Genomic DNA, 26991 nt, shown 5'->3' with positions numbered 1-26991 from the left:
GAGCTCCAAGGAGATTATGTTGAAAAATAAAAAAAAATTTACCCAAAAAAATTGTTTTTATACTTCATTCTAAGGACTTATTGAACTACCCTCGTAATTTCATTTGCAGCAGGAAATTTTTGACATGGAACGGGAATTTTTTTAATGAATTATCATTCGGATATGGAAAAAGGAATTTAAAAGAATCCCTCTTCCTAGTCAGAATTTGTCACAATTTGAAAGTTTCCTCTTTCAAATTTTAGATAAAAAAATTCTTTAAGTAGTTTTTAGAGTAGAAGAAGTATTTAAAAAAAGAAATATTACTGAATTATAATCGAAAATTTCTTTACATTGTTCGTTGAGAATTTATCTTTCTTTGGTTGAAAATTCAACTGCTTGGTTGAAAGTTTAACTCTTTTGTTAAAAATTCATTTTTTGTTTGGTTCAAGATTCATCATTTAAATGGACAATTCATCTCTGGTTGAAAATGTAACTATTTTGTTGAAAATCAATTTTTCTAACTAAAAATGTTACTATTCAAGTAGAAAATTGATCTGCTTTGCTCAAAATCCTTTTTTGTTTGTTATGAATTAGATTTTTAACTGAAAATTCAACTATCTTAGTTTTGGTTAAAAATTTGTTTTTTTTTATCAATGAATATTCAACTATTTGGTTGAAAATTAATTCTTTCAAATGAAAATTTGGATGTCCATTTTTGGTTGAAAATTGATCTTTTTTGTTCAAAATTCGACAGTTTGAATAAAAATTTGTCTTTTTTATTTGAAAATGCAACGTTTTTAATTAAAAATTCAACTTTTTTGGTATAAATTATTCTTCTTGGTTGAAAATTTATCTAGGTGGTCAAAACCTCAACTATTCTAGTTAAACGTTTATCATTTTAGTTGAAAATTCATCTTTCTGGTTTAAAATTCAAATTTTCCAGCGAAAGACTTACAATTTTAGTTTTGAAAATTCATCACTTTTATTGAAAATATAACTGTTTTCTTTAAAGTTAGTTTTTTTGTGAAAAGTCATTTTTTAAACTGAAAATTTAACTTATTCCAATTTAAATATATTGTAGGTTTTAATTGAAAATTCACCTGTTTGGTTGAAAATTAATTTTTTTATCTTAAAAATTAATTATTTAAGTTTCGGTTAACAAATGAACTTTTCTCCTTGAAAATCCGATATTTGTGGTTATAAATTAATTTTTTCAACTAAAAGTTTAACCATTCCATTTTTTGATCAAAATTGATATTTATCAGTGCAAAATTCAGATATTTGTTTCAAAATTCCTTTATTTTGAAATTTTTTGCTCTGTTGTGTTAAAGGATGTTTGGAATGAACGTCATGCATTAAAATAAATGTTTGTGTTTAGAGACAAATATGAAGGTGTTACTGTTAGTTGACCGGAAAAAAGAGGAAATTACCGGAAATTTGAAATTGTCCACCAAATCATCACCCTGTTTATACGCATCACAGGTAAAATCTGTCCAAATAAAGATTTGATGTTTTTTGAGCATGAATGAAATCAAGCTTACACTCAGAAAAAAATACTACATTCTCAGTAAATATACTATTGAATCATTACATCTCATTCACAAGTATATATTTTATTGATTTAAATAAATATAGTTAAGGTATTTATAGCATCACTATTAATTTCAATAGTGATGCAATAAATTTTGTAGTGTATACATTTAAATGAATAAAATATCTGCTTTGAAACGAGGTCTATTGATTTAATAGTATATTCTATTGAGAAGGTAGAATTCTTTTCTCAGTGGACAGAAACTTAATTTATGCGTGGTAATCTTCGGTGCAATTATGGCGAATCGGGATCAATCATAAAGCTGCTGTATCTCGTTTCGATCCATCAGTGAGTGACCAGCTGCCGCGCCGGAGTATTCAGTTTGGTCATAATTGCCCGAAATCGTTTTTTTAACTTAAGTTTACTGTTCATTAGTATGTGTAATTTTATTTCGTAAATTTCAGTCTTGTTTATTTACTATACATATTTTCAAATTGTGTTTATTTTAAGTTGAACTATAATAGACTACATTAGTGGTGCAAAATTTCTAATCTCATTTCTATTATAAATTAATATTTATCGAGCTCTTAAGTGATTTTATTCCAGTTTAAGTTAACATGTGTGCGAAATAAGTGGATGTTCGTTTAAAAATTAATTGTCAATTTCACCAGGGTGCTAGTGTCGGAAAAATTATTTTTATTCCCTGCTACGAGAACTCAAGAGAGAGATTCTGAGTACTGGGTATGTAAAAATATTTTTCTCAAAAGGTATACATTGTTTCTAATTTTTTAAGTTATTATAACTACTAGTTTTTTGGAAATATTCAACATTGATTTTCCCATGGAAAATTTGTAATTATAGGATTCAGAAAAACTAGTATCCATCCCCGAAAAAGGCTATGATCAAGAATATTTATTTCATTTATGAACTGAATGAAACATAAGCTTGATTAGTTTGACAAAATTATATTTTATTAACTGGTGTTATTTGAAAATTTAGATGAATGAATATTAAATTTGATTTAAAAAAATAGTGAATCGTAGTTAACCCGCACTTAATTTCTATAAATTTTTATAAATTACTATAAATTACTATCCTGAAATTCTGAACGCTAATTTATTTAATTTATGTAACAATTGATTGTAATTCATAGCAGTCAAACGTAGAGTATTTATAACGAATCACACTTTACCAACATTTTCAGTTAACGATGACTTAAGTGCGTCTAACACGAGGGTCACGTTACTCGAGTATTATAGTTTTCTTCGTATAATGTCCAAAATAATTGATAATGTGTTTAATTTTTCCGGTAAATTAGAACACGCATACTAGCCTAAGTTTGACCTTTTTAGTAAAGATATATCTTTCACAAAAAAAAATCAAAATTGGATATGATTTACAGGTCCCCTATTTTAGTTTTGCAGTTTTCCACGCATAAAATTATCTATTTTTTTATTATCTTCATTGTAAATAATTTAATGAAATTGTTTAAATTAAAATTTAAGAAAAAACCTCAAGTAGGAGACCTGTAAATCATATCCGAGTTTCAATTTTTTGTTGTTGAAAAATTTGTTAACGAATTGACATTTTGTTGAAGAATTTACATTGTATTGATCGAAATAAGTCAATTTATATTTTTAGCGGTACTGTTAGAATACTGACAGGACTACTGGCTTTATACCGGTAAAACCCCTAATGATAATAATGTTCTGTACTAACTTTCAGTATTTAGCCAGTACTGGGCTGGTACTTACATTTGGTACTGGTGCGGTACCCTCTGTTAGTACTGGACCAGTACTGGCTCAACCTTTACTGCAAACTCGGCGAGGTACTGACCTGTAGTACTGGGCCAGCACTGAAGTTCACGACTGGGTCACTACTGCAGATTAGCACTGGGCGTGTACTGGTCAGGCTCCAAGTGATAACGAAGGTATTCCAGGTAGAAATACACCACCGGCCCAGTACTGGGTTAGTACCGCCTGTCGGAGTTTAAGTACTGGCTGGTTGTACTGGGCCAGTACTTGCTTGTAATGCTTGACGGTACTGGCCTGTCAGTACTGGCAAACCTCTGCCGTGCGAAAATGCTGGAGTTAATTTTAAAAATGATAAAAAATTATTTAATTGTTTTAAAGACCATCCATTCGTCATCATACGACTGCATATCGTCCGAATATTATTTATAATTACAAAAATATAATTTTCAAACTATTTGTTTAATTTTAACATCCACTATTTCTATAATCTAAAGATATAACAAAAAAGGTATTTAAAAAATAAATAATAATTGACTGCGTGTATTTTGGCAAAACATGTTAATGGCACTGCTTAGAATGAATACATGTATTACACTTTTACACATTAAATTACAAATAATATTTCTTACGCTACGGGGGTTTCGAACCTACATCTATATGCCTAAATCTATCGCCTAGCAGTCGGGAGTGCTAACCACTGCGCTAATCCGACAAGTTGAAACTCTATGAAAAAGCCATCTTCATAAGCTACAGTTCAGAAAAGTTAAAAAAAAAACATTTTTTCAACTCTTTTTTTTTCAACTCTTTTATAGCTCAGATTTTGGGGCTGACGGTGGGTGGGAATTAACTCATTGTAGCCTGCTCCGCTTTTGTTTGTTCACGCTTGACTGCTCGCCTGAGTGACAACCGCGGACACCGCGGCCCCTCGCAATTCCTGTTATACCTACCTACGGCACTGCGTCAATTCTCGGAAGGGCTATAGAAGGGCGGGCTATTAAAGGGTTTTACTATATTTAAATCGACTACATCTTTTCTTCGTGTAATATTTTATTTTTCCGCGTTTTAGACCATTTAAAAATTTCTGATAATAACATTTAATGAGCATTCGTGCAACGTTTTATCTCTTCTACGGTAGAAATTACATATTTTTTGTTTGAAATATCAAATATTACTTTTTTCGATTAAAATGCATGTTTTTGTTGAAAATACAAATTTTCTGGTTCAAAACTCAACTGTATTCCGAAAAAATTTCTTTTTCATTTTAAAGCTGAACTATTTGGTTGAAAATGCAACTGTTTTCGGGTAAAGTTTAATCATACTGTTTGACAATTTAACTATTTGGTTAAAAATTCAACTTTGTAGATAGAAAATTCAAGCACTGCTTAAAAATTAAACTGTTTTGTTAAAATTAAATTATTTTTTTTTTCTTGAAAATTCCAGCATTTTGTTAAGAAGTAATCTTTTTTGTCGAAAATTCAACTGTTTTGTTGAAAATTTGTCTATTCCCAGTGGGCACAAAATTTGGCGACGTCTTTACGACATCGTTACGGCATCTTTACGACAACTTTACAACATCCTATGTCCATGTCGTTTCGGTGTCTTTGCGATATTGTAAAGACATCGTCAGATCATACGACTTATTTACGATATCGTAAAGACACCTTGACGACATGGACATAGGATGTCGTAAAGTCTTCGTAAAGATGTCGTAACGAAGTCAGAAAGAAGTCGCCAAATGTTGTGTCCACTGGGTTTGTACAGACAGTACGCCCTTTTGAATTGAATATTCACCTTTTGCTTTGGAGAAGTCATCTTTTTTGGTTGAAATAAATAAAATTGAAATTTAAAAATTTTCATTTGATTTTTTTTTTGTTCTGCTTGTAAAAAATTCTATGTTACAAATTTTACAAATTTAAAATTCTGGTCTTTCAATGTTAATGTTCAGAGAAAATGAAGAATTCGCCAGAGCCAAATCAGGGAAAAATCAGAGAATTTTGAAAGTAAAGTTTTTCGGTCACCCTCATATTGAAAAACATTTTGTATGGTAAGGGAAAGTTTTGCGGTATTCTTCATTCGATCTATTTTTTAATTGAAACTTTGTTTGAGTGATTGTTTAATCTGCAGCGTTGTTACATGATAAAAATTTCCTAGACATGTCCTTCAGTCAAACTTTCAACTATATACGTTATGATTTCCTGTAAGGGACAAGTAAATTGATCTCATTTTATTGGCTTGTCTGGACTTTAAACACAAAGAGAGAGGTATAGATATAGATTTACTAGCTCACAGTGATCGGAACCCGTAAGTTGTATAGGGTCCAGCAAGGGGCTAAGTTTAAAGGTAACCTAAGTTTACATATTTGAGTAGCATTAATTGGCATGATAAGGTTATAATTGAGGTATACTCTACATGTTTCGAAAATAGATTGAATATCCGCTTTTCGAGTAAGACTTATTTGAAGCTGGAGAGTGTTATATATTTTATCTTTAAATATAAAATTTACTCACTTTCGGTCATTCCGGGGACATAAAAGTATGATGTTACAAAGCAGAACATAGATTCATGTATGAATTCTTACTGAAAATTCAAAATCTATATTTTAGATCCTGGATCACAAAATCGCGAATATTCTCTAAAGTCTAAAGTTAGGGGATTTCTTAGCATTTTTTCCAGTTTCAATATATTAGGAATTGAAAACGAGGGTGTTCCGGATGAGATAGAGGAATGAAACTTTTTTATCATCTTTGGACATCAAGTAGAACGATTCTGAAGCATAAAATTTTAGGGCTGGATGTTAGAGGATTTTTCCCGATTTTTCGGTATGTTAGGGGTTGAAAACGAAGGTGTTCCGGATGAGATAGGGTGTTGAAACTTTTACGGGTACCTTTGGTCATCAAATAAACCTATTTAAAACTTTCAAATTTTAGGTCTCGCTCAATAAAATTTTTTGTCAATTCGTTTTTTCAAAACGTTGCAAACTTCAGCGAGGTAAATCACGAAAGAGAAAATGGGCCCTTTTCTTGCGTAATGTTAAAAATTACATTCTGAAATAACATCAGCTGCATTCTCACGCATAATTTTCACTGTTCTTTATTAAATTACAGACTTTACATTATTTTCACTATTCCTATTTTCTCCGTTTTTTTAACGAATTCCTCTTTTTGCTCCTGTTTTAAGAAAATTCCACTTTTTCTTGTTTTTTCACTTGAATAAGAACTAAATTTATAGAACCCAATAAGAAAATCCAACTATTTTTCGTTGAAAGTTAATTATTTTATATTGAAAAGTTCGCTATTATATTTTTGTTTCAGAATTCATCTCTTTTGGCTGAAAATTCAACCCTTTTGCTTAGAATTCATTTCCTTAGAGTTTCGTAGCGCCGGGCAGAAATCCTTATAGTTTTAGTCTGGTCTTAGTCTGTCCACACGTCCGTCCTACTCTTTTTAACAAGCGGAGAAATAAGAGAATGGGAAGTAATAAGGGTTAAAGCAGCGAAGGAAAGTGGTGAAAGTAATTGGAAATTAGGGGAGGGAAAGTAGTGGAATGGAAGTTGGAGAAGTGGGGGGATAAGGTGATGGTTAGTGAGGGGCGTAGAGGCGGGGGAAGATAAGGAAAATGTAGAAAGGTGAAGTAAGGGAAATGAGGGAGAGGTTGGAAAAGTAGAGGTACTGAGAGGAATTGATGGTGGGTTGTAAGGGATGTCAGGGAACTGTTGGAAAAGGTAGGGGAATTCAGATGAATGGCGTGGAGGGGAAGTGGAGAAAGTGCAGGGGGCGCAGCAAAATGGCATTAGTTGAAGTAGAGGTAGTGGAAGTGTGTGAAGTGAAGGAAATTGTTGAAAGGGGAAGTAGGGGATATGAGGTAAATGGTAGAGGAGATGAGGGGAAATGAGGGGAGTGGAAAGGAGGAAGAGAAGGGAAATAGAGACAACGAGAAGAGATTGGGGAAGTAGGGAAAATTAGGTAAATTAGAGAGGTAGGAGAAATGAGGTAAGTGAGGGTTAGATAGCAGGGTACGTGAGGGAAGGGAAAGTAGGGGAATCAATATGAAAGCGGAGGTGAAGTGGATAAATGAATGGAAATTAAGGTGGGGGAGTTACGGGAAATAAGGAGATAGGGAGAAGGGGAGTGAAGGGAAATTACGAGATTGGAAGTGGGGAAAGCGATAGGAAGTGTAGGGAGGAGTAGAAGAGATGAGGCAGAGCTAAGAAAAATGAGACTTGTCGTGGGTGGGGAAATGAGGGGAAATAAAGGGAGGAAAAGTAATAAAAGTAAGACAAATAAAGCAAGCGGAAGTAGAAGAAATGAGGGAAGGGATGATGATAGGAAATGAGGGGAGGATAAGTAGAATAAGTGAGCTGAAAGTAGGGCAAGTGAGGAGAAGTAGTAGTGGAGAGAAAAGTAGAAGAATTTAGGAAAAACGGAAGGAAATGAGTAGAGGGTAATTAGAGAAAGTGAAGGGAAATTAGGTGGGGAAGTTAGGGGAAGCAGGAAAACGATTTGAAGTGTGAGTAGTGAGAAAAGTGAAGAGAAGGCTCGCAGCTTAGTGAGGGTGGGTAGGGGAGGAAAAGCGATGACTGGGGAAGGAAAGTAGGGGAAAGAGAGTGGTAGTTAAAAGTTGATTTTGTTGAAAATCTTATCTATTTTATTTAAAAAGTCATCTTTTTGGTTGAAAATTAATCATTTTGGTTAAAAGTTCATTTTTTTTATTTGAAAAGTCTACTGTTTGGTGAAAAATGTCATTATTTCGTTGAAAATTCAATAGTTTTGTTGAACATGCGTATTTCTGGATAGAAAATCCGTTCCTTTGGATTGAAAATTCGTATTTTCGTAGAAAACTCATCTTTTTTTACATTCCAATCATTTATGATTGAGTAAGTATTAGAATTGTCTGAAATTGAACACCACAGTTTTTCAACGGATCTCCACGTTTCGAGAGCCCCTGACTCAAAAAATCAAGTTCTTACGATGGCGTCTGTCTGTCCGTCCGTCCATAAGTAAACACGATAACCCTCGAAAAAAATGAACGAATCAAATCGATCTTTGGCACACATTTTTAGGTCCTAAAAGAAAGGACGAGTTCATTAACCGGTCATTTTGGATAAAAATTGAAAAAGTGAGCGCATTTTGAAAATTGTCGTGACCACTTTTCTTTTATATTTAAAAATTGTATGTACGGCTATTCAAAGTACTCAGAAAGTCAAAAAATTTATCCTAATGACTTTTTTAATAAAAAAAAATTTTCTGAGTTATAGCATTTTCAAAATTTTATAAATTAATCGAAAACCAAAATTCTAAGCCAAACCGTGCTCGATATGACAAAAGGTCAAGAAAAGAAAAACATTGATTTTTGAAAGCCCTACAAGATCATAACAACCTTTTGGATTTCCTAAAAAAATCGAAAATTCAAATTTTGATTGCACAAAAAATAATGAAAAATCAAAAATTCCATTTTGTGGTCAAACTATACAGGATACGAAAAAATATGAATTAACCAAAATTGTGATACAAAAAAAGATCTACAAATTCTTTAAGAATCACTTCTGGATGGTACGCGTACTTATTGTTTGATTCGTAAAAAATAACACTGAAAATACAAAATTTGTGGAAACACGAACAAAGTTACGAAAAACAAATATTGAACAAAATATGTTTACAAATGTCTGTCAAAAATCGAGCGCGCAGCGCGAGTTTCACGATGAGAATATATACCTCAAATCCTACAGAGCTTTGAGAAACTTAATCTTCAACTATACTTAATTAAGTAGAAAATTCAGAATATGAACACACAAAAGTACTGCGTTCTAAAAGATATCTTTTTGATAAAGTTTCAATCAAGCATTCCAAATGCAAAGAATAAATATCCGAGCGCGAAGCACGAGTCAACAGACGCGCGCGGAGCGCGCATTGAGAATGTACCCACGAGGCGGGCAGATTTTGTTGCTGAAAGTTAAATTCTTTTTTTTTATTGACAAGTGTTTATCATATATTTGTTCCAGAATTAATCTTTTTTAGTGCAAAATCCGACATATTGGTTGAAAATTTAATAATTATATTACAAATTCTGAAATTGAACTGTTTTCGTAAAAAGTTTTTTTTGTCGAAAATTCAACTGTTTTGTGAAACATCTGTTTGAAAAGAAAATGCGTATGTAATTTATTTTTTTAGTTTAAAAGTCAACTGATTGTCTCGAAATTTATCTTTCCTATTTCGAAATGAACTTTTTTTGTTAAAAATTCCGCTTTTGGAGTTCAAAATTTTTCTAAAAAATTCGATTTTTTTTATAGAAAACTTAATTCTTTTGTTAAACATTCGTCCTTTTGAGTTGAAAATTCCTCTATTTTGTTGAAAATGTAATATATCTGGACTTACAATCTTGGGAATATGATACCTACATTATTGTTTGAGAGCATTTTGAGCTGTCTAGCCTGAAATCACTTTTACAAAAATTCACATTATATATTTGACCTTTAAGTTAATAAATCCCTAATTCTTGAAAAAAATTATATAATAAACCAATTAGTATTGAATAATTGTTAATATAAAAACTCTAAAGTCAACCGGGAAAAATATCATTTTTTACCGAGAAAACCAGGAAAAAGCCACGATTTTTTTTAATTTGCGTGACCACCCTGATTAGGCGACTAAAACCTTATGTTCTGAAGCTAAATTTAATCTCAATACATCTTCCCAGAAAAATGTTCTTGAAAAAACTTTGAAAGAGAACAAAAAAAATAAATCTTTATTAAATTGCCATTGATGAGCAATATTGATTCATTAATAGCGATCAACAAGTGCTTCAAATCATGAAAAATCTCCATTGACGCTGCTTCTCTATTAAAAAATATTCTAATATCAAAGTTCATGGAGCATGTTTACCAATTGTTTAATAAATATCAATAGGATACCTGTATAATGTATTTTGTGTAGCTTGTAGTTATTATAGCTGCATTGAACATCTGTGTTGCTCGCTTCGGATTGGCTTATTCAGGAGGCTCGCATAATCAACGTTGAGTCCCATTGGTCGCTGGTATCTGACGTCAAATTGTCCGATAATTACTTTTACGCAATTATGACTAATTATTTTGTCGGCCTTACTTGTCATTCTTCAGTCACTATGACGTATAGGAAGTTAACGTTTGGACCCGCGATTCACACCAAAATGTCGAGCAATGTTATTTATTATATAGGTATACGTACAAGTATTTCTTTTCCTATTTAAAAAAAAGTATTTTCATTTTTTTCAGTTCTTTTCAGGGGCTCAAAATTTTTAATTTTTTACGCATTTTATGTATATGTGTGTATGTGCATGTGTATGTTTATGTGTATGGATTCATATATGCGTTAGTAATTTAAAAAAAATGCTTTAATCATTTAAAAAAAGCTTGTTTTATAATATAATACAAAGTAACAAAAAAATTCAGTCTGAAAGGGTAGGTTAAATAATATAATAATAATAGTAAATTAAAAAAAAATAATTAAAAATTTTTTAAAATAAAAATAAAAGTATTTGGCGTGAAGATTGCACTAATATGAGAAAGAAAGTTGAATATTTACGCTCCGCGATTTTATTTTTAGTCCCTTTTTCAGAGTGAATTATTTTGTTTCTTTTTATTATATTTTTTTATAAAAACTTGATTTAAAACAATTATTTTAAATTATTTTTTCACCCTGTTTTCAAGAAACTTTCCTCTTTTCACCGTTTTCTCGTTTCTTCGCTTGAATACTATTATATTTTTGATTCAGAATTGATATTTTTGTTTAAAAATTCTACTGTTCCATGTAAACTTTAATTACTTTGTTGAAAAGTCATCCTTTTGGATTAAAAATTAATCTATTTAATTTAAATTGAAACAATTTTTTGTTGGTGTTTAATTATTTTTATTTGAAAATCGATCATTTACCAGAATTTTTTTTAACTCATCTTGCGTGATTAAAAATTAACATCCTGGTGGCTGAAATTCAACTATGTTAGAAAGTCTTTCTTTTTTGTTGTTGAAACTCAAATGTTTTAATCTACATTCATTGTTTTGAATAGAATAATCGTCTTTTTGGAGTAAAAGTTCATATTTTTTGATAAAACAGTCATTTTTAAAACTTCATTATTTCCAATTTAAAAGTTAACAGTTTTCTAAAAGATTCGACTTTTTGGCTTGAAAACTCAAAACACTTTTGTTGAAACTTCAGCTTTTTTTTAGAAATTTCATCTCTTGTGTTTTAAACTTTGTATTGTTTCATTTAAAATTCAAGTAGTTTGTTGAAAATTCGTATTTTTTGGTGGATTATTAATCTTTTTAATTGCAAATTTCAATATTCTATTTTTGGTTAATAATTCAAATTATTTTGTTTAAATTCGCCTTTTTTGTTTGAAGGCAACTATTTGGTTGTAAATCCATTTCTCTTGGTTCAAAATTCATTTTTTTCTGATTCAAAAGTCGACTGCTTAATAAAAATGGACTTTCTAGCTCAAAAACTCAAGTGTTTTTATGAAAATTCATCCTTTGCATTTAAAAACGTATGTTTATTGGTTGAAAATTAGTCTAACTTAATTAAGGTATTCTACTATACTTTGTTGAAAGTATATAACTACTTTGTTTATAATTCATTTTAATGGTTTAAGATTCATGATTTCAGTAAAAAATGTATCTTGAGTGTTGAAAAATCAGCTATACTTGCTTGAAAGTTCAACAAATTTATTACCCATTCTTTTTTTTATGAAGATTCATAATTTTTAACTAAAAATTTAATTATTCCACTTTTGGTTGAAACTTGATATTTTTATTAAAAATTACTGTATTTTGTTGAAGAGTCGCTTTTTTAGTATAGAAAATTAATCTACTTGGTTCAAAATTCAGCTATAACTTGTTGAATCTGGAACTGCTTAGTTAAAAATAAAATTTTTTGGTTGAGGATTCATCATTTCAGTTGAAAATTGATCTCTTTGGTTGAACAATTAACTTTTTTGCAGAAAAATCTTTTTTTTTTGTTGAAACTTAATCTTTTTAATTATTATAAAATTTAACTATTCTTCTTTTGGTTCAAAATTGATATTTTTTAATTGTAAATTTAGCTACATATTTGGTTTAAAAAATCTTTTTTGCAGAAAATTTAACTGCACTAGGTTAAAATTCATTTTTCTGGTTGCAGATTCATCATTTGGGTTGAAAATTGATCCCTTTGGTTGAAAACTGAACTACTTTGTTGCAAATTCGCTTCATATTGAATTTAATATGGTAACTACAATTATTTTATTCAAAAGAATTTAGTCCCTTATTTTCGTGAAAGATCGCGCTATTTCCCGTGTTTTTAGAGCATTATGAGCTGAAAATTTTTATTCACTATTTTTTAAATAAAAATTGATTCTGCACGCTAAAAAAGTATGTAAAAGAGGAACTTCTAAAAAAATTTTCAACATTTAAGCATAATTCTAGTGAAAATGATCTGCATTTTTAATTTTCAATAAAATGAATTTAAATAACCGGAATTTTTGGCAGCAAATTCATATATAACTAGAAATTTCGGTTTGTTCAGCTGCAATTTGTGTTCAGTACTTTTTTATAAAATGGTATATTATCGATAATGGGTAACTTTCTACTCTGCCGATAACATGATATTATACAACGTATAAACAAAGCAACTGTTCGAAGTAACGTAATAAGATGGCAGCACGTTTCGTTTATTTGAATTTTTTCTTTATCGTACTAGAATCCATAATTTAGTTTGAAATTATAAAAAAGTAGAAGAATGTAAACCGTAATTTGAAAAAATTTCTGTATGATAAAACTAATTGTTTAAAACATCAATTTTGGTTTGATTTTTTATTATTTTGAATTTTTGTAGTAACAATTTTAAAAATGTAATGCTCTCAAAAACTTGCGTCTCGATCTCTGTTTTTTAATGTTGAATTCAATTTTTAACTTTTTCAATCATAAAATCATTCAGTCTGTAATTCTTAATTGTAAAATCTTATACTTCAAACATTTTCCGTTTTAGTTATTTATTTTGAAGTATACATTTTTCAATTTAAATAATTTCAAATGCAATTTTAATAACCTAAGCAATTTAAAATTTAAAGCATTTGAAATAAAAAATTTTGAATGACAAATGTTTTATGTTGATCACCTGTAAATATAAATTAATTTATATTTTTTAATTTGAACTGTATTTCGAGTATTAAAAACTGAATTATAATTAATTTTAAAATATGATTCTGAATTAGTTATAAATTAAACAGTTTAAATTAGAAAAAGTATTTAGAAATATTTGAACATTTATATAAACTGTGCAATTATGAAACAAATAATCAAAAATAAACAATTTGAAACAATTGAATTTGACACAAACAAAAATTAAAATAATTTTGTAATATTTCTAACTTAAAATTGTTAAAAGACATATAATTTTGAATATTTATTAATTCATTCATTCATTTTTCAGTTTAGAGCATTGAAAATATTAGCGTGAATATTTATTTGTAACTAGAAATCTTTGAACTTTTTAATTATTTAAAGATAAAAATATTGCGTTTAAATTAAAAAATTCGGAATTAAAAACATTTCTAACTTAAATTTTAAAAATTAAAAGAAGTTCCCCTTTGGGTGCTTTAATTTATATAGTATGCAATAAATCTTTCAAAAATGGTAGGAATGTAAAATTGAAACACTTTTTGAAAATCAGCTATTTGAGTTAATCATATTCAAGAGTAAAAAAAAGTCAATTTGGAAGATTTCCAAATTAAAAATCTTAGAATTTAAAAATACAAAATAAATAAGTTTGAAATTGGATAATATTTTAATGCGAATGGCTTCAAGAATAAACAATGCTACATAGAAGTAATACTCTTTTATCAAAAACACAAATTTTATCAAAATTTGTAATTCAAATGTTTTCTCTTTTAAAAATAGTTCAGTTAAAAAATATTCAGAAATACTTTTCGATTAATAAGACTTCAAATAGAAAAGATTCGAGTTTATATAGGAAATACTAGGACCTAAAAAGTATTCCAAATTGCTTTGAATTAACCAAGACTTAAAATTGAGGCAACTCAAGTTTAAAATATGCTGTAAATTATAGACTTGTCTGTTTTTAAAGAATGAACGTTAAGAAGATTAAAATTGGTAAAAGAAATATTTTAAACGTGAAGCAATATATATTCATTTAAGAATATATTAACTACTTAAGATATTTCTGCACGTCAAATTGCAAACTAATTTATTTTAAAGTAATATTCCAAGTACATACGTCGGAATTCCTGGTATTTAAAAATACTTCAAATTGGAAATTATTATGTTTGGAGAAAACTTCATTATTCTACTGGAATTAGTGAAGCAGGAGTTACATACATGTTATTTAAAAAAATTCTGTAAATTTCAGAAATTACTTTTAGTCAGAGTTTATTCACTTTAATTATTCATATTTAATGTCAATAGAACATTGTACGCGCAACGCGCGTTTTAATTGCTCTTTCTTTACCAAAAAATTCTGATCATTTTCCAATTTTGCTCATTTAACACCATTTTTTGAAAAATTCGTATTTTTAAATTTAAAATTCACTTTTTTAACTGGAAACTTAACTATTCTTTTTTTATTTAAAATGAATCATTTCTATAGAGATTTAATATTCTTGTTTGAAAACTCCTCTGTTTGGTAAAAAATTGAACTTTTTTTCTTTAAATTCACCTATTTTTAAAAAAAATGTGTCTTAGATTATAGGTTTAAAATTCAGCTGTTAGGTTCAAAATTCATCTTTTTGTTCAAGATTTATTAGTATTTTAGTAAAAAAATAATTTCTTTGCTTAAAAATTTACCTATTTTGTTACAAGTTCGTATTTTTCTTTGTTGAACATGAATTGTTTAACTGAAAATGTAATTGTTCGTTGTTTGCTTCAAAGTGTATCTTCTTTACTTAAAAATTTAGCTGTTTGGTTTAAAATGTAACTATTCGTTTCAAAATTCCTTTCATAATTCAAAATTTTGCAAATTAATGTATTTTGTTAAAATTATCATTTTTCTTTTGTACAAAATGAATCTCGTTGATTAAAAATTAATTTCTATGTTTGAAATGTTTTCAAATTGAAAACTCATTGTTTAATCTAAAAATTTACCCATTTCATGTTTCTTTCGAAATATTACCTTTTTTGATAGAAATTCAATCTTCTTCCTTGAAAATCCATCTGTTGTGTTGAGAATTTTTTCTTTTCTACTAGAAAATGCACCTGGTAGGTTTAAAATACACTTATTGGCTTAAAACTTTATTTTTCTGGTTGAAGATTTATAATCTTAGTCAAAAATTAATTTCTTTGATAAAAAATTCCACTATTTTGTAAAAATTTGTTTTTAATTGAATACTCATTTTTTTACTGAAACTTTAACTATTCCTTTTTTATTAAAAATGTATATTTTTTTATATAAATTTAATCTTCTTGGTTGAAAACTCGACTGTTGGGTTAAAAAATGCATTTTTTCGATTGAAGATTCATTATTATTTTACTTAAAAATTAATTTCTTTGCCTACAAATTTATGTTATTTGTTGCAGATTCGCTTTTTTGGTTGTAAATGAATTTTTTTAACTGAAAATGTAATTTTTCTCTGCTTCATTTAAATTTTATCTTCTTTATTTCCAAAATTCATCAATTTGAAATAAAATTTTTGTATTCTGTTAAAACTTTATCTTTTGTGGCAAAACATTATACTTCTTGGTTACTAATTCATATTTTTAATTGAAAGTTCATTTCTTAGGTTGAAAATTTAATTGTTAGGTCCAAAATTCCCTTAAAAATTTAAAAGTTTGGTTGAAAATTCATGTATTTTATTAAAACTAATATATATGCTTAAAAATTTATTTTCTAAATGACATTTTTTTGTATTAAAAATTAATTTTTTAACTTAAAAATTAAATATACCATTTTATGTCGAAAATTTATCTTTTTTGATAGAGATATAATCTTTTTGGTTGAAAATTCATCTGTTTGTTCGAAAATTTAACTATTTCCTTGAAAATTCATCTATTTTCTTGAAAACGTATTTTTTAGGTTAAATATTCAACTGTGGGGTTAAAAAATAAAAATGCTTTTTTTTGGTTGAAGATTTATTGTTATTTTATTAAAAAATTCATTTCCTTGTCTAAAAATGTAATTATAACTTTGTTGAAAATTCCTTTTCTTTTTTTTTTTTGTTAAAAATGATTTTTTTTAACTAAAAATTTAAATTTTTCATTTTTTGTTCATCATTTATCTTCTTGACTTGAAAATTCAACTATTTGGTGAAAAAGCTCTGTAATTCTTTAAAATTTCATCTATTTTGACAAAGATTTGTCTTTTATTGGTAGAAAATTAATTTTTGGGTTAAAAATACAACTATTGGGTTAAAAATTCAGTTTTTGTTTCTTAAAAATTCATTATTTTATTAAAAATTTATTTCTTTGCTTAAAAATTTAACTTTTTTCTTCTTTTTTTTTAATTAATTATTTTTTGTTTAAAACTGGTCTTTTTGAGTAGGTTTTGGCTTTCAGAAATAAACGTTTCAATTTGAATAATGCAAAAAAATATTTAAAAATGATAATTTATCACCTGTTGAAAAAATACAAGTTTTGATTAATATTTGATAATCAAGTTACTTTTGTTCATGTCACATGGAAATTTTATTTCTGCTGAATATGTCTGGCTGTGGTTAAACGAAAAAACATTTGAGATTAATAAATCTTACACTTTTGTCAGTGTTATTATGCCCATAAATATAACATTCTTTTTCACTGGCTTTTAATTGAAACTGAAATTCTTAATTGTGTGTTTGAATTTTGCAGCATTCTTTTCTTCGAGTTTTTCAAATTACCAAATCGTCATCGACAAATAGCGACAACAATGCTTTCTGTATTTTCGTTACACACCTATTTTTTTGAGAAGGATATTCCTCGTCCTCGGAAAGATTAAAATTTTTTCTGAAATGAGACAATCACCGAGGGATCTAGAATGTTATTAAATTACCCTGGTAAATATATGAGATTTTGAAATAAAAGTGTTGTAAAAACCGAGGTATAAGAAATTGAATACAAAAATTTGTATAACAAATTTCATCAAATCGTAACAAAATGCAAAATGGCAAAATAGTGCTTTTATATGTTAAGTTTAGAATTTATATACAGGAGTAATTATTATTTATTCATATCTTTTGTTGATCTAAAGAAATGGATTCTCTGGGCATATTTTCTGGCTTAAAATAATGATTTCATACACTCAAGAAAATTATTTCTGTGATTGTAAAGGTCTTGACTCGATGAAATCAATTGTTAGCAATAAATAAATATTTAATTAATTCGAATGATTTTATTTTATAGACATACATAATTACGTTAATGTAACCAAAGAAATATATTCGCAAATTCATATTCTGTTTCTTCAATATAGATATTTATTCTCATAAAAAATGGGTGCTATTGTTTCAATGAAAGTTTTTTTTCTAATGAATAGATTATTTTCTTTTAAGTATTTACTGAATAAAATATTTAGGACGAAATTAAGAACTTTATATAAACATTAGAATTTTGTTTAATCTCATAGAATAATTTGTTAAATGAAGAATAAATGCTTTCACTAAAAAAAAATAATTTACTTCTATGGGAAAAAATACTTATTTCATCGATAAGGCTCGAATGAATAAAGCACGTACTTGCCTTAAAGCACATACTTCTGTATTTCGTCAAGTAAAAGATGAATTCCACTTAACGAATATAACTGCATTATTTGAACAATTAACATTTTTTTGAACTGATTAATTTCTAGAAACGAAGTGAACTTTTTTTTGTATAAAACATCTATTCACTTTCTTGACATCATTGGTACAGTTCTTTTAATCATATCAGCTTCAATGAATGATGCAAGTACTCTTCTAGAGCAAATACCTTTGTTTTGTTCAGTCATAACAATTCTTGAGATAATTAATTAACAAAGTAATATGCAGCGAAGTTTATTAAATTTAAAAATTGCTGAATTTTTAACTAAAGAAAATTAAGTTTTCAACCAAACATGGAATAGTCCAATTTTAATTCTAAAAAGTTACTTTGCAACAAAAACAAAAAAGAGTTTTAAAACAAATTCAACGAAAAAAATTTTTTTTTTAAATATTTAAATCCTCAACAAAATAGATAAATTGCTAACAAAGAAGATAAGTTTTCTACTTAAAAAGACGAATGTCCAACAAAAGAGTTAAGTCTTCAACCTAAGACGTCGAATTGAAAAAAATCAGTTGATTTTAACGCAGAGTGGATGCATTTTAAACAAGAAAGGTATTTTTTAATAAAAAAAGATTAATCCCCAGGTAAAAATCTGGCCTCTTTTGGGGCTTCGCACGCAAATTTAAGCGCGTCTGTTAAGTCTCGCGCTTCGCGCTCGGATATTTCTTCTTTGCATTTAGAATGCTTGAATAAAACTTCATCAAAAAGATCTCTTTTAGATCGAAGTATTGATATGAGTATTGGTGTTCTGAAGCTTCTACTTAATAAAGTATATTTATAGATTAAGTTGCTCAAAGCTCTGTAGGTTTTGAAGTACACATTTGCATCGTGACACTCGCGCTACGCGCTCGACTTTTGATAGACATTTGTAAATATATATTTTCTAAACTACCTTAAAATAAATAAAAAACTACAATCCTTTTTTCAGAAATTTTTCTGTATCTCCAATTTTATGCTAAAAATAGGATTTTTATTTTCATATTCTTTTATGTAGATAAAACAAAAATATTCTACAAGTCTTCTCTTGGATTTTTTACAAATCTGGAGTCTTCGTTTAATTTAGGAATTGTTGATTTTTTGCATACTACTTTTGATAAATACAAACAAAATGACGAGTCTTATTGAAAAATCACTAAAAAATTTTTCAGGATTTTTCAAAAACTATCATTTCTTTTAAAGAATTTTTTTTTGTATTTTTCGTCTTTTGGTTCAAAACTTGAATGTTGTAGTGTCAATTTCAACAATTCCAATAATTTTCTAATCATAAATGATGAGAATTTAATAAATTATAACGAATTTGGATATCTTTTTCGGGTGAACAACTTTCATCTATGAATTCGTTTTCGTACCTTTTGTCGTTTTTCCACAAATTTTTTACTTTAATTTTTAATATCTTTGTATGATTAAAACCAAAACTAGGCGCCCTTTCAAAAAGTGATTCAAAACAAATTTGTAGCTCTTTTTCGGGTAAATCCTTTTTGTTAGATCATTTTGTTTCGTAACTTGTTTCGTTTTTCCAAAAATTTAATTTGTAAATTTTCAATATTATTTTTCACTTATAAAACAAAAACTCTGCATCCTATCAAGAAGTGATTCTTAACAAATTGATAGATCTTTTTTGGGATCACAATTTTAGTTCATTCACCTTTTTGCGTATCTTGCAAAGTTGGACCAGAAAATGGAATTTTTCATTATTTTTTGCAGACAGAAATACTGGTGTTAACAGTGCCAGGCACTAAGATTTTGGGAATTCATCTTCGTTACCATATAACAAGCACACAAATTAATGTTCTTCATTTCCTAAAAATTTTTTCTTGAGGTCTCGGTAATACCCCCGTCTGCCCTAATTAAATAAAAAAATTATTGTAATTAAGTTTTTTTAAACTAATTAAGTTATGATTTAACTGCTGCAGGGCCATCTTTCTAAAAACTCGATAACTTTTTTTTAATTTATCATTAGGATATTATTCAATTCTATTAAATATTCAAATGATTTTAGATGACATATTCTTTCATCAAGTGTATATTTTCTAAAAGTAAAATCCATTGTATGAAGAAAAGGAGCAAGGAATTACATCATTGATCCAATCGCTGTTCGTTATTTCCACATATAAAAAAGCTGGGATCATTTAGAGTTGGCTATCGACCCAGAATTGAGAGACCGAATTTTTTAGTCAGAAAGGAACTAAATTGAATTGTTAAACAAAAGGAATTTAAATTAGAAGTCAAAAAAGTATTAATTTTCATTCATGGCAGATTCATTTAGAACCATGAGTAATTTATTTTGACTGCAATATATATTATTGTATTTCATTACCTTTCAGAGTGTCCAGTGACCTTCAAATCCTTGAAAACCTGCAATTCTCCTAGAATGATTTTAAAATTTTGAAAATCTGGAAATATGCTTGAATTTTTTACGAGAACTTTGAATTTGAATTATTATTATTTTTTTTTTTTTTTAAACAGTTATTTCATGGAAATCCGAAAAGTAGTTTAAATCTTTTAGTCTATTATAAATGAAACATTTTGTTTAGAAGGAAGTTTGCTACCCAAAAGTTTTTCTATTTATCAAGATATAATTCATCTTTGGTTAAAACTTGTATATTGATTTGAAATCAATAAAATATTTGAAATCTTTTTGAAATCGTTTGAAATCTTCTCATATCAGTTTTAATCGTTTCAAATCTTTGAAATGCTTTGAAATCTTTGTGAAATATTTAAGCTCTTTATGAAATCTTTGAAATCTCGTGTACACGTATTTTTCAAATCTTCAACATTCTTAAAATCTTCGACATTCTTAAAATCATTATAAAATTTTTTTGAAATCTTCTAAATCTAGTGAAAACGGCTTTTTTAAATGTTTAAAATTCTTGAAATCTTTGTTCGTGAAATCTTCTGTATTCGTTGTAATCATTAAATTATCTTAAATATTTTGAAATCTTGGAAGTCTGCTGTACTGCACACCCTTTTTCAAATCTTTGGAATCCTTTCAATCTTTTAAAAGTTACAAAATTTCTGCGAAATTGTCGTGAAATCTGATATGCATTCCTGTTTCAAATTTTTGAAATCCTTGAAATATTTATGAAGTGTTGGCCACTTTTGTTTGAAATCTTCTAAATCTAGTGTAAACGCCTTTTTGAATCTTTGAAATCCTTGAAAACTCTCCTAAATCTTTGTTTGTGAAATCTTCTGTATTCTTTGAAATTCTCGAAATATTTGAAATCATTGAACTATCTGAAATATGTTTTAATCTTTTAAGTCTGGCTTACCCTTGTTCAAATCAGTGAAATCCTTTGAATCCTAAAGGTTTTAAAATTTTTGCGAAATTGTCGTGAAATCTTTGAAATATGATGTGCATTCCTTTTTTAAAGCTTTGAAATCCATATAATCTTTGTGAAATGTTCAAAATCCTTTTAAATATTTTTAAATCTGTGAATTATTTTGAAATCTTATGAAATCTTTAGAAGTTTTTGCCATCTTTCAAAATTTAGCGTATATTCAAAAACCGCTTAGTCAACCCCTCGAAAAACTCAGTTGTATGGCCATGGTTCATTGTAAAATTCTGAAACTGAATTAATTCATCGAAATTTTCAACTAATAATTTTTATAATTTGTTAGTGGTCATCACCAAAAAATGTATACTTGGACATTTTATATTTGTGGAGAAGAAATTAAAAACTTATAAAATTACTAACAATATTAAAGTCTCTCTTTATTTTATTTCTATTTATTTATTTATTTCAAAGATTACAAACATAAAAAAGATTTAAACGATTTCAATTTTTTGTAGAAGATTTGAAAATATTTCACAAAGATGTTTGATATTCCAATTATTTAATACGAATAAAAAAGATTTCAGAAATATTTTACAAATATTCCAAGGAATTCTTAATGACATCAAAATATTTCAAGAATTTCGAAGATTTTAAACAACATCGTAAGGTTTAAACAAATTAGATAAGATTTTTTAAAAATTCAATGACTTTGAACGAATACAAAATATTTCCCGAACAAAGATTTAAAAAAAGATTCCAGAAAGATTAAAATACATTTCGCAAAGATTTCACAAAGATTTTAAATACTTTAAGAGATTTTTACGAATTTACAAAGATTTGAAAAGATTTCACAATATTCTTAAAGGTTTCATAAAGACGTCTTATATTCGCAAAAATTAAGAACTTGTTCATTTATGGTTCTGCTATCTTTAAAAATGTCTGTCCAATAAAAAATAAAATAGCTCATTTTGTAAATATACAACTATTTTACTTTTTCATGTGAAAAAATGGACCTAGGAATGGCTTGATTTGTTGAACTGGAGAACCTGAAAAATACCTCAAATTTTGTTCCTATAATAATCGCTGGGCATTTTTCTCATTCAAAGAAATATTAGCCTATGACCAATATCTCGTACTTTTGAATCAAATAATTTTCAAACATAATCCTATTAACATTTCTTTTCTTGAAATAAATTATTTTCTTCCATTTAAAGTGCATAATTACATTTATTTCCCTCAAATAAATATTGTTTTACACATATATGTTGAAAAAATTGAACTATTTAATTGAAAATTCAATTCTTTTTAAATAACTTTTTTCACTGAAAATTTAACATTTCCATTTTTGGTTCAAATACTTTTTTTTGTTTGTTAAAAACTCAACTACAGTCAAATTCTCTGTTTTGCCAATCCTGAGTGACCTCCACCCCTGCAGCTCCTCTCACCCACCGCCGTGACGCGTTGTTTAATCTCGGAAAAAGTAAGTCCAGATTCAAATATATTTTGTTGTTAGTTTCTTTGAGTTAAAATATCAACTGTTTTTGTTTGAAGTCTAATTTTGTGTTTATTTGAAAATTCTTCTATTTGGTTGAAAATGCATCTTCGTAGGTAGAAAATTTAAGTATTTGGTTCAAAATTCCAGTAATTTGCTTAAGATTGAATTTTTTGTTGAAAATGCAAGTTTAAAAAAAAACTAATATTTTTTGGTCGAAAATTCAACTGTGTTTTTGAAAATTCGTGGTATAAAGTTGTCTTTTGGTTGAAATAAATAAATTCAAACAAATGTTGTTTGCACTGAAATAAGCATGAATTTGAAACAAATATACAAAAATGAAGCTTTAAAAAAACTTATTCAATGCAATGACCCAAATGTATTTGTTTCAAAAAAGTGTTTCCATGGCTCGCACAAATATTGATTAAAATTTCGACATTGCAAATTTTCCATTCAAACGACAATTTCTTCTAATGAATTAGATCAATATTTAATTTTCAATATACTTTTTAAATGTATAGAATTATTTGCTGGCAATCATCATCTCAACTCTTATCATTGGATAAATATTTTTCGAATTCAATGAATAATTATTTACCTGAAAGAAAATATTTCTTCCATACAAATAAAACTAAATTATTGGATTGACATATGGATACATTACTACGTATTTATAATTTCAAAGAATCGATTGAATTGAAATAAGAAAATTTTTCGAAGGGTGTGAAAAAAAAGAAACTATGTTTGCAGCTCCCAAAAAATAATTTCTTTGACTTGGTAATTTCAACATTTATTGCTAACAAATATTTCTTTCTGCTCAAGAAATATCGCCAAAGGAATTATTTCTTTGAACCTAGGCATAACTTTTTTTCTCTAAACGGAAAGGTGTGTTGGAATCAAATAAAGTTGGTTTAAAATAATAAAACATTTCTTTGGCCCTATATATCAGAGAAAGCATTTATTTCATTCAAACAAACTCGAAAAATAAATTTCGTTGCGACAAACTTTACTAGAAATGAAGGAATTCACGAAATCTATGGAATTCACGGAATTCGTGAAATTTTACATAAGTCACGGAATTTGAAAACTTCATGGAATTCCAGGAACTCGCCAAATTTATGGAATGCACGGAATTCATGGAATTCAAGGACTTACAGGAATTCACGAAAATCACGGGATTCGCTCAGTGCATGAATTTAAAGAAATTTGCGAAATTTATGACATTCATGAAATTCACGAAATTAAGTCATGGAATTCGAGGAATTCACGGACTTGAAAGAAATAACGGAATTTATAGGATTCGTGGAATTTACGGGATTCACGGAATAAGATTAATTTATGGCATCGATGGAAGTTAAGGAATTAACGAAATCTATGGAGTTCGCGGAATTCGTGAAATGGTACAGAAGTCACGGAATTCGCGAAATTTATGGAATTCAAGGAACTCGCGAAATCTATGAAATTCACGTAATTCATGAGATTCAAGAAATTAAAGGAATTCACGAAACGCGCGGAATTCGCTAAATTCATGGATTTAAAGGAACTTGCAAAATTTATGACATTCATGTAATTCACGGAATTATTTAATTGAATTCCAGAAAATCACGGACTTGAAGGAAATTCACAGAATTTATAGAATTCACTGAATTTATGAAATTCACAAAATTCATGGAATATATGAAATTCACGAAATTCGTGGAATTGGCGGAATTTACGGAATGCGATATATTTATGGAATTCACGGAATTTAATGAATTTACGGATTTCATAGGATTCATAGAATTCATAGAATTCATAGGACTCGCGGAATTTGCGAATATCATTGAATCAGAGGAATCCGCGGGATTTACAGGATTCACGTAATACTCTTATTTTATGGAATTCGTGTAATTCAAAGAATTAAAGGAATTTGCAGAATTTATGAATATGAAGGAATTTACAGAATGCATGGTACTCATGGTATTCGCGTAATTCATGGAAATGAAAGAATTCACAGAATTCAAGAAATTATGGGAATTCAAGGAAGTTACGGAATTTATGAAATTCAGGAAATTCATGGGAGTCCATGAATTCCAAACATTCCGTGAATTCATGGATATTGTTGCAATTCATTAGTTAATTAAATTTCTTGAATTTCGTGAAATCAATGAATTCCACGATTTTCTTGAATTTTACGAATGAGTTAAATTCCGTGAATTGAATGAATTCCACGAAGTCCATGATTTCCATGAATTCCGTGAAATCCATGAAAACCGTGATTTCAAAGAATTCCATGTACTCCATGAATTCCGTGAAATTCATAAAGTCCGTGAGTTCCATGCATTCTCGAATTTTATAAACTCCGTGAATTCCGTTCATTCCGTAAATTTATTAAATATTATGAATTCCATGAGTTACGTGAATTCTTTTGATTCCGTAAATTCGTTGAATTCCGTGAATTCCTTGATTTCCGTGAGTTTTTTTGATTTCGGTAAATTCGGCGAATTTCTTGAATTCCGAAAATACCTTAAATTCCCCGATTTTTTTAATTCCATATATTCCGTAAATTCCTTAAATTATATTAATTCTTTGAATCTGGTGAATTTCTTGTATTCCGGGCATTGCGTGAATTCCATGAATTTCGCTGATACCATCAAATCTGTGAATTCCGGACTTCATAAGGAATTCTTTGAATTCTTTTTATTCCATCAATTCTATGAAATTCACGAATTCCTTAAATTCCATGAATTCCTTTAATTCTGTACAGACACGTATTATATACTATGTACACTAACAAAAGTTTTGGCTCCATCAGAAAATTATTTTTTTTTGCCAGGAATAAGTCTTCTCAGAAATGATTTGTATTTTTTTTTTAATTTTTTGCTTCCACATGTGTCGAGTTACTGGCCACTGGATATTTATTATAAAATTCCAATACTTGTGAAGTACTCTACCAATGCCAGCATTCAGAAACTACAACACATTTTGTATTGTAGCGTTACCTTACGTTTTGGAAAAAAAACTTATGGTACTTTTAGTGGAAGTTTCCAACAGAAATGTTTAACAGTGTGCTTTTTTAATGGTCCAGCAATGATCCGGTTAGCAGTCAAAGAAGCATTGCGAACAGGTCAGAGGGCGTTGAACATTTCTGAAATATTTTTTAAATAGTCTCTACATTAAATTAAAATCGTATCAATATCGTATTTCCTGCACTCAGAAAAAAATTCTGGTTATGAATGTTAAATATAGAATGTTAATATGTTAATATAAATATAGAATGTTAATATAGAATAGAATTTAAAATATGCCCTTACTATAAATTCTGGTTAAAAGTATCAGAAGTTTCGGGTAGACAATATTATGGTTAATGTCACTAGAAATTCGGGTAAATTCAGCCAGAATTTCTGATAAAGTTACCCATAGATCTTTACTAGACAGTTTTATGGTAGCTTAAGAATAATACAACATTCTGGTGTCAACATAACCAGATATTCTGGTAAACTTAACCAGATTCTCTGGTAAGCTCTAGCAGATATTCTGATACCCATCGATTTTCGATTACCGACTTTCGATTCTTTTCTACCTTCATGGACTGTTCATAACACTCTTTAAAATTACATGGTAAAAAAAAAATCTAACAAAAGTTTCCTATAACAGAATGCAAGAAACTATGTTGCACTTCGCTAAAATGTAGTCTCTATAATCTATATGTGAATATATTAATAAATGTTGATAGATACGACACTCGAAGAAAAAGCAGCATTTTGTTGATGCATTCTGTTTCTGAAACTATTCGTTAAGACGGTAACACGGTTCACTGTATAATTATTTTTACTTATATAACTGAAAATGCAATTAAAAAATCGTCATTGTTCGAGAATTGGACATTTACGACAAAGCGTAACTTGATCTATCCAGCAACATGATGTGAGACAACAGACAGATTTCTGTACACAGGCACAAGATCGCAACAGTTCTGTTACCAGAAATATTCACCAAAATGGTTTTAAGCAGAAAAAATCCACCAGAGTTAATTAACTGGAATTTTCTAGTCAGATTAACCATAATTTTGGATTAAAATAACTAGATTTTTTTTGAGGGTGGGTCATTTTAATCGTTTCAAGATGCTTTTTGATGCAACAATTAAAACTGAAATTATGGTAAAAACAGAAGTTCATATACATACATACTTTCTTTTTTCTATGTATGCATGAGCCTGAAGTTTAATATACAAAAATTTATATTGATTTTAT

The 26991-nt window shown here is 28.2% G+C and overlaps 1 protein-coding gene across 2 annotated transcripts in view; it reads left to right on the top strand.

The window, feature by feature from the left end:
• LOC117170679 (trehalase-like) overlaps positions 1 to 26991 on the top strand; it is a 144902-nt gene that overhangs the window by 34823 nt on the left and 83088 nt on the right. The window contains exon 1 of one of the 2 annotated variants that reach the window (XM_033357621.1): positions 1889 to 2251. The exons of the other annotated variant lie outside the window; for it this stretch is intronic. The gene's annotated coding sequence lies outside the window, so the exon portion shown is untranslated. Of the gene's footprint in view, positions 1 to 1888; positions 2252 to 26991 lie in introns of those variants that run through there. 2 annotated transcript variants of the gene reach the window in all.

Source organism: Belonocnema kinseyi, chromosome 4 (assembly GCF_010883055.1).
Source record: "Belonocnema kinseyi isolate 2016_QV_RU_SX_M_011 chromosome 4, B_treatae_v1, whole genome shotgun sequence".
Lineage (NCBI taxonomy): Eukaryota > Metazoa > Arthropoda > Insecta > Hymenoptera > Cynipidae > Belonocnema > Belonocnema kinseyi.
This window is presented reverse-complemented; position numbering and strand designations above follow the sequence as displayed.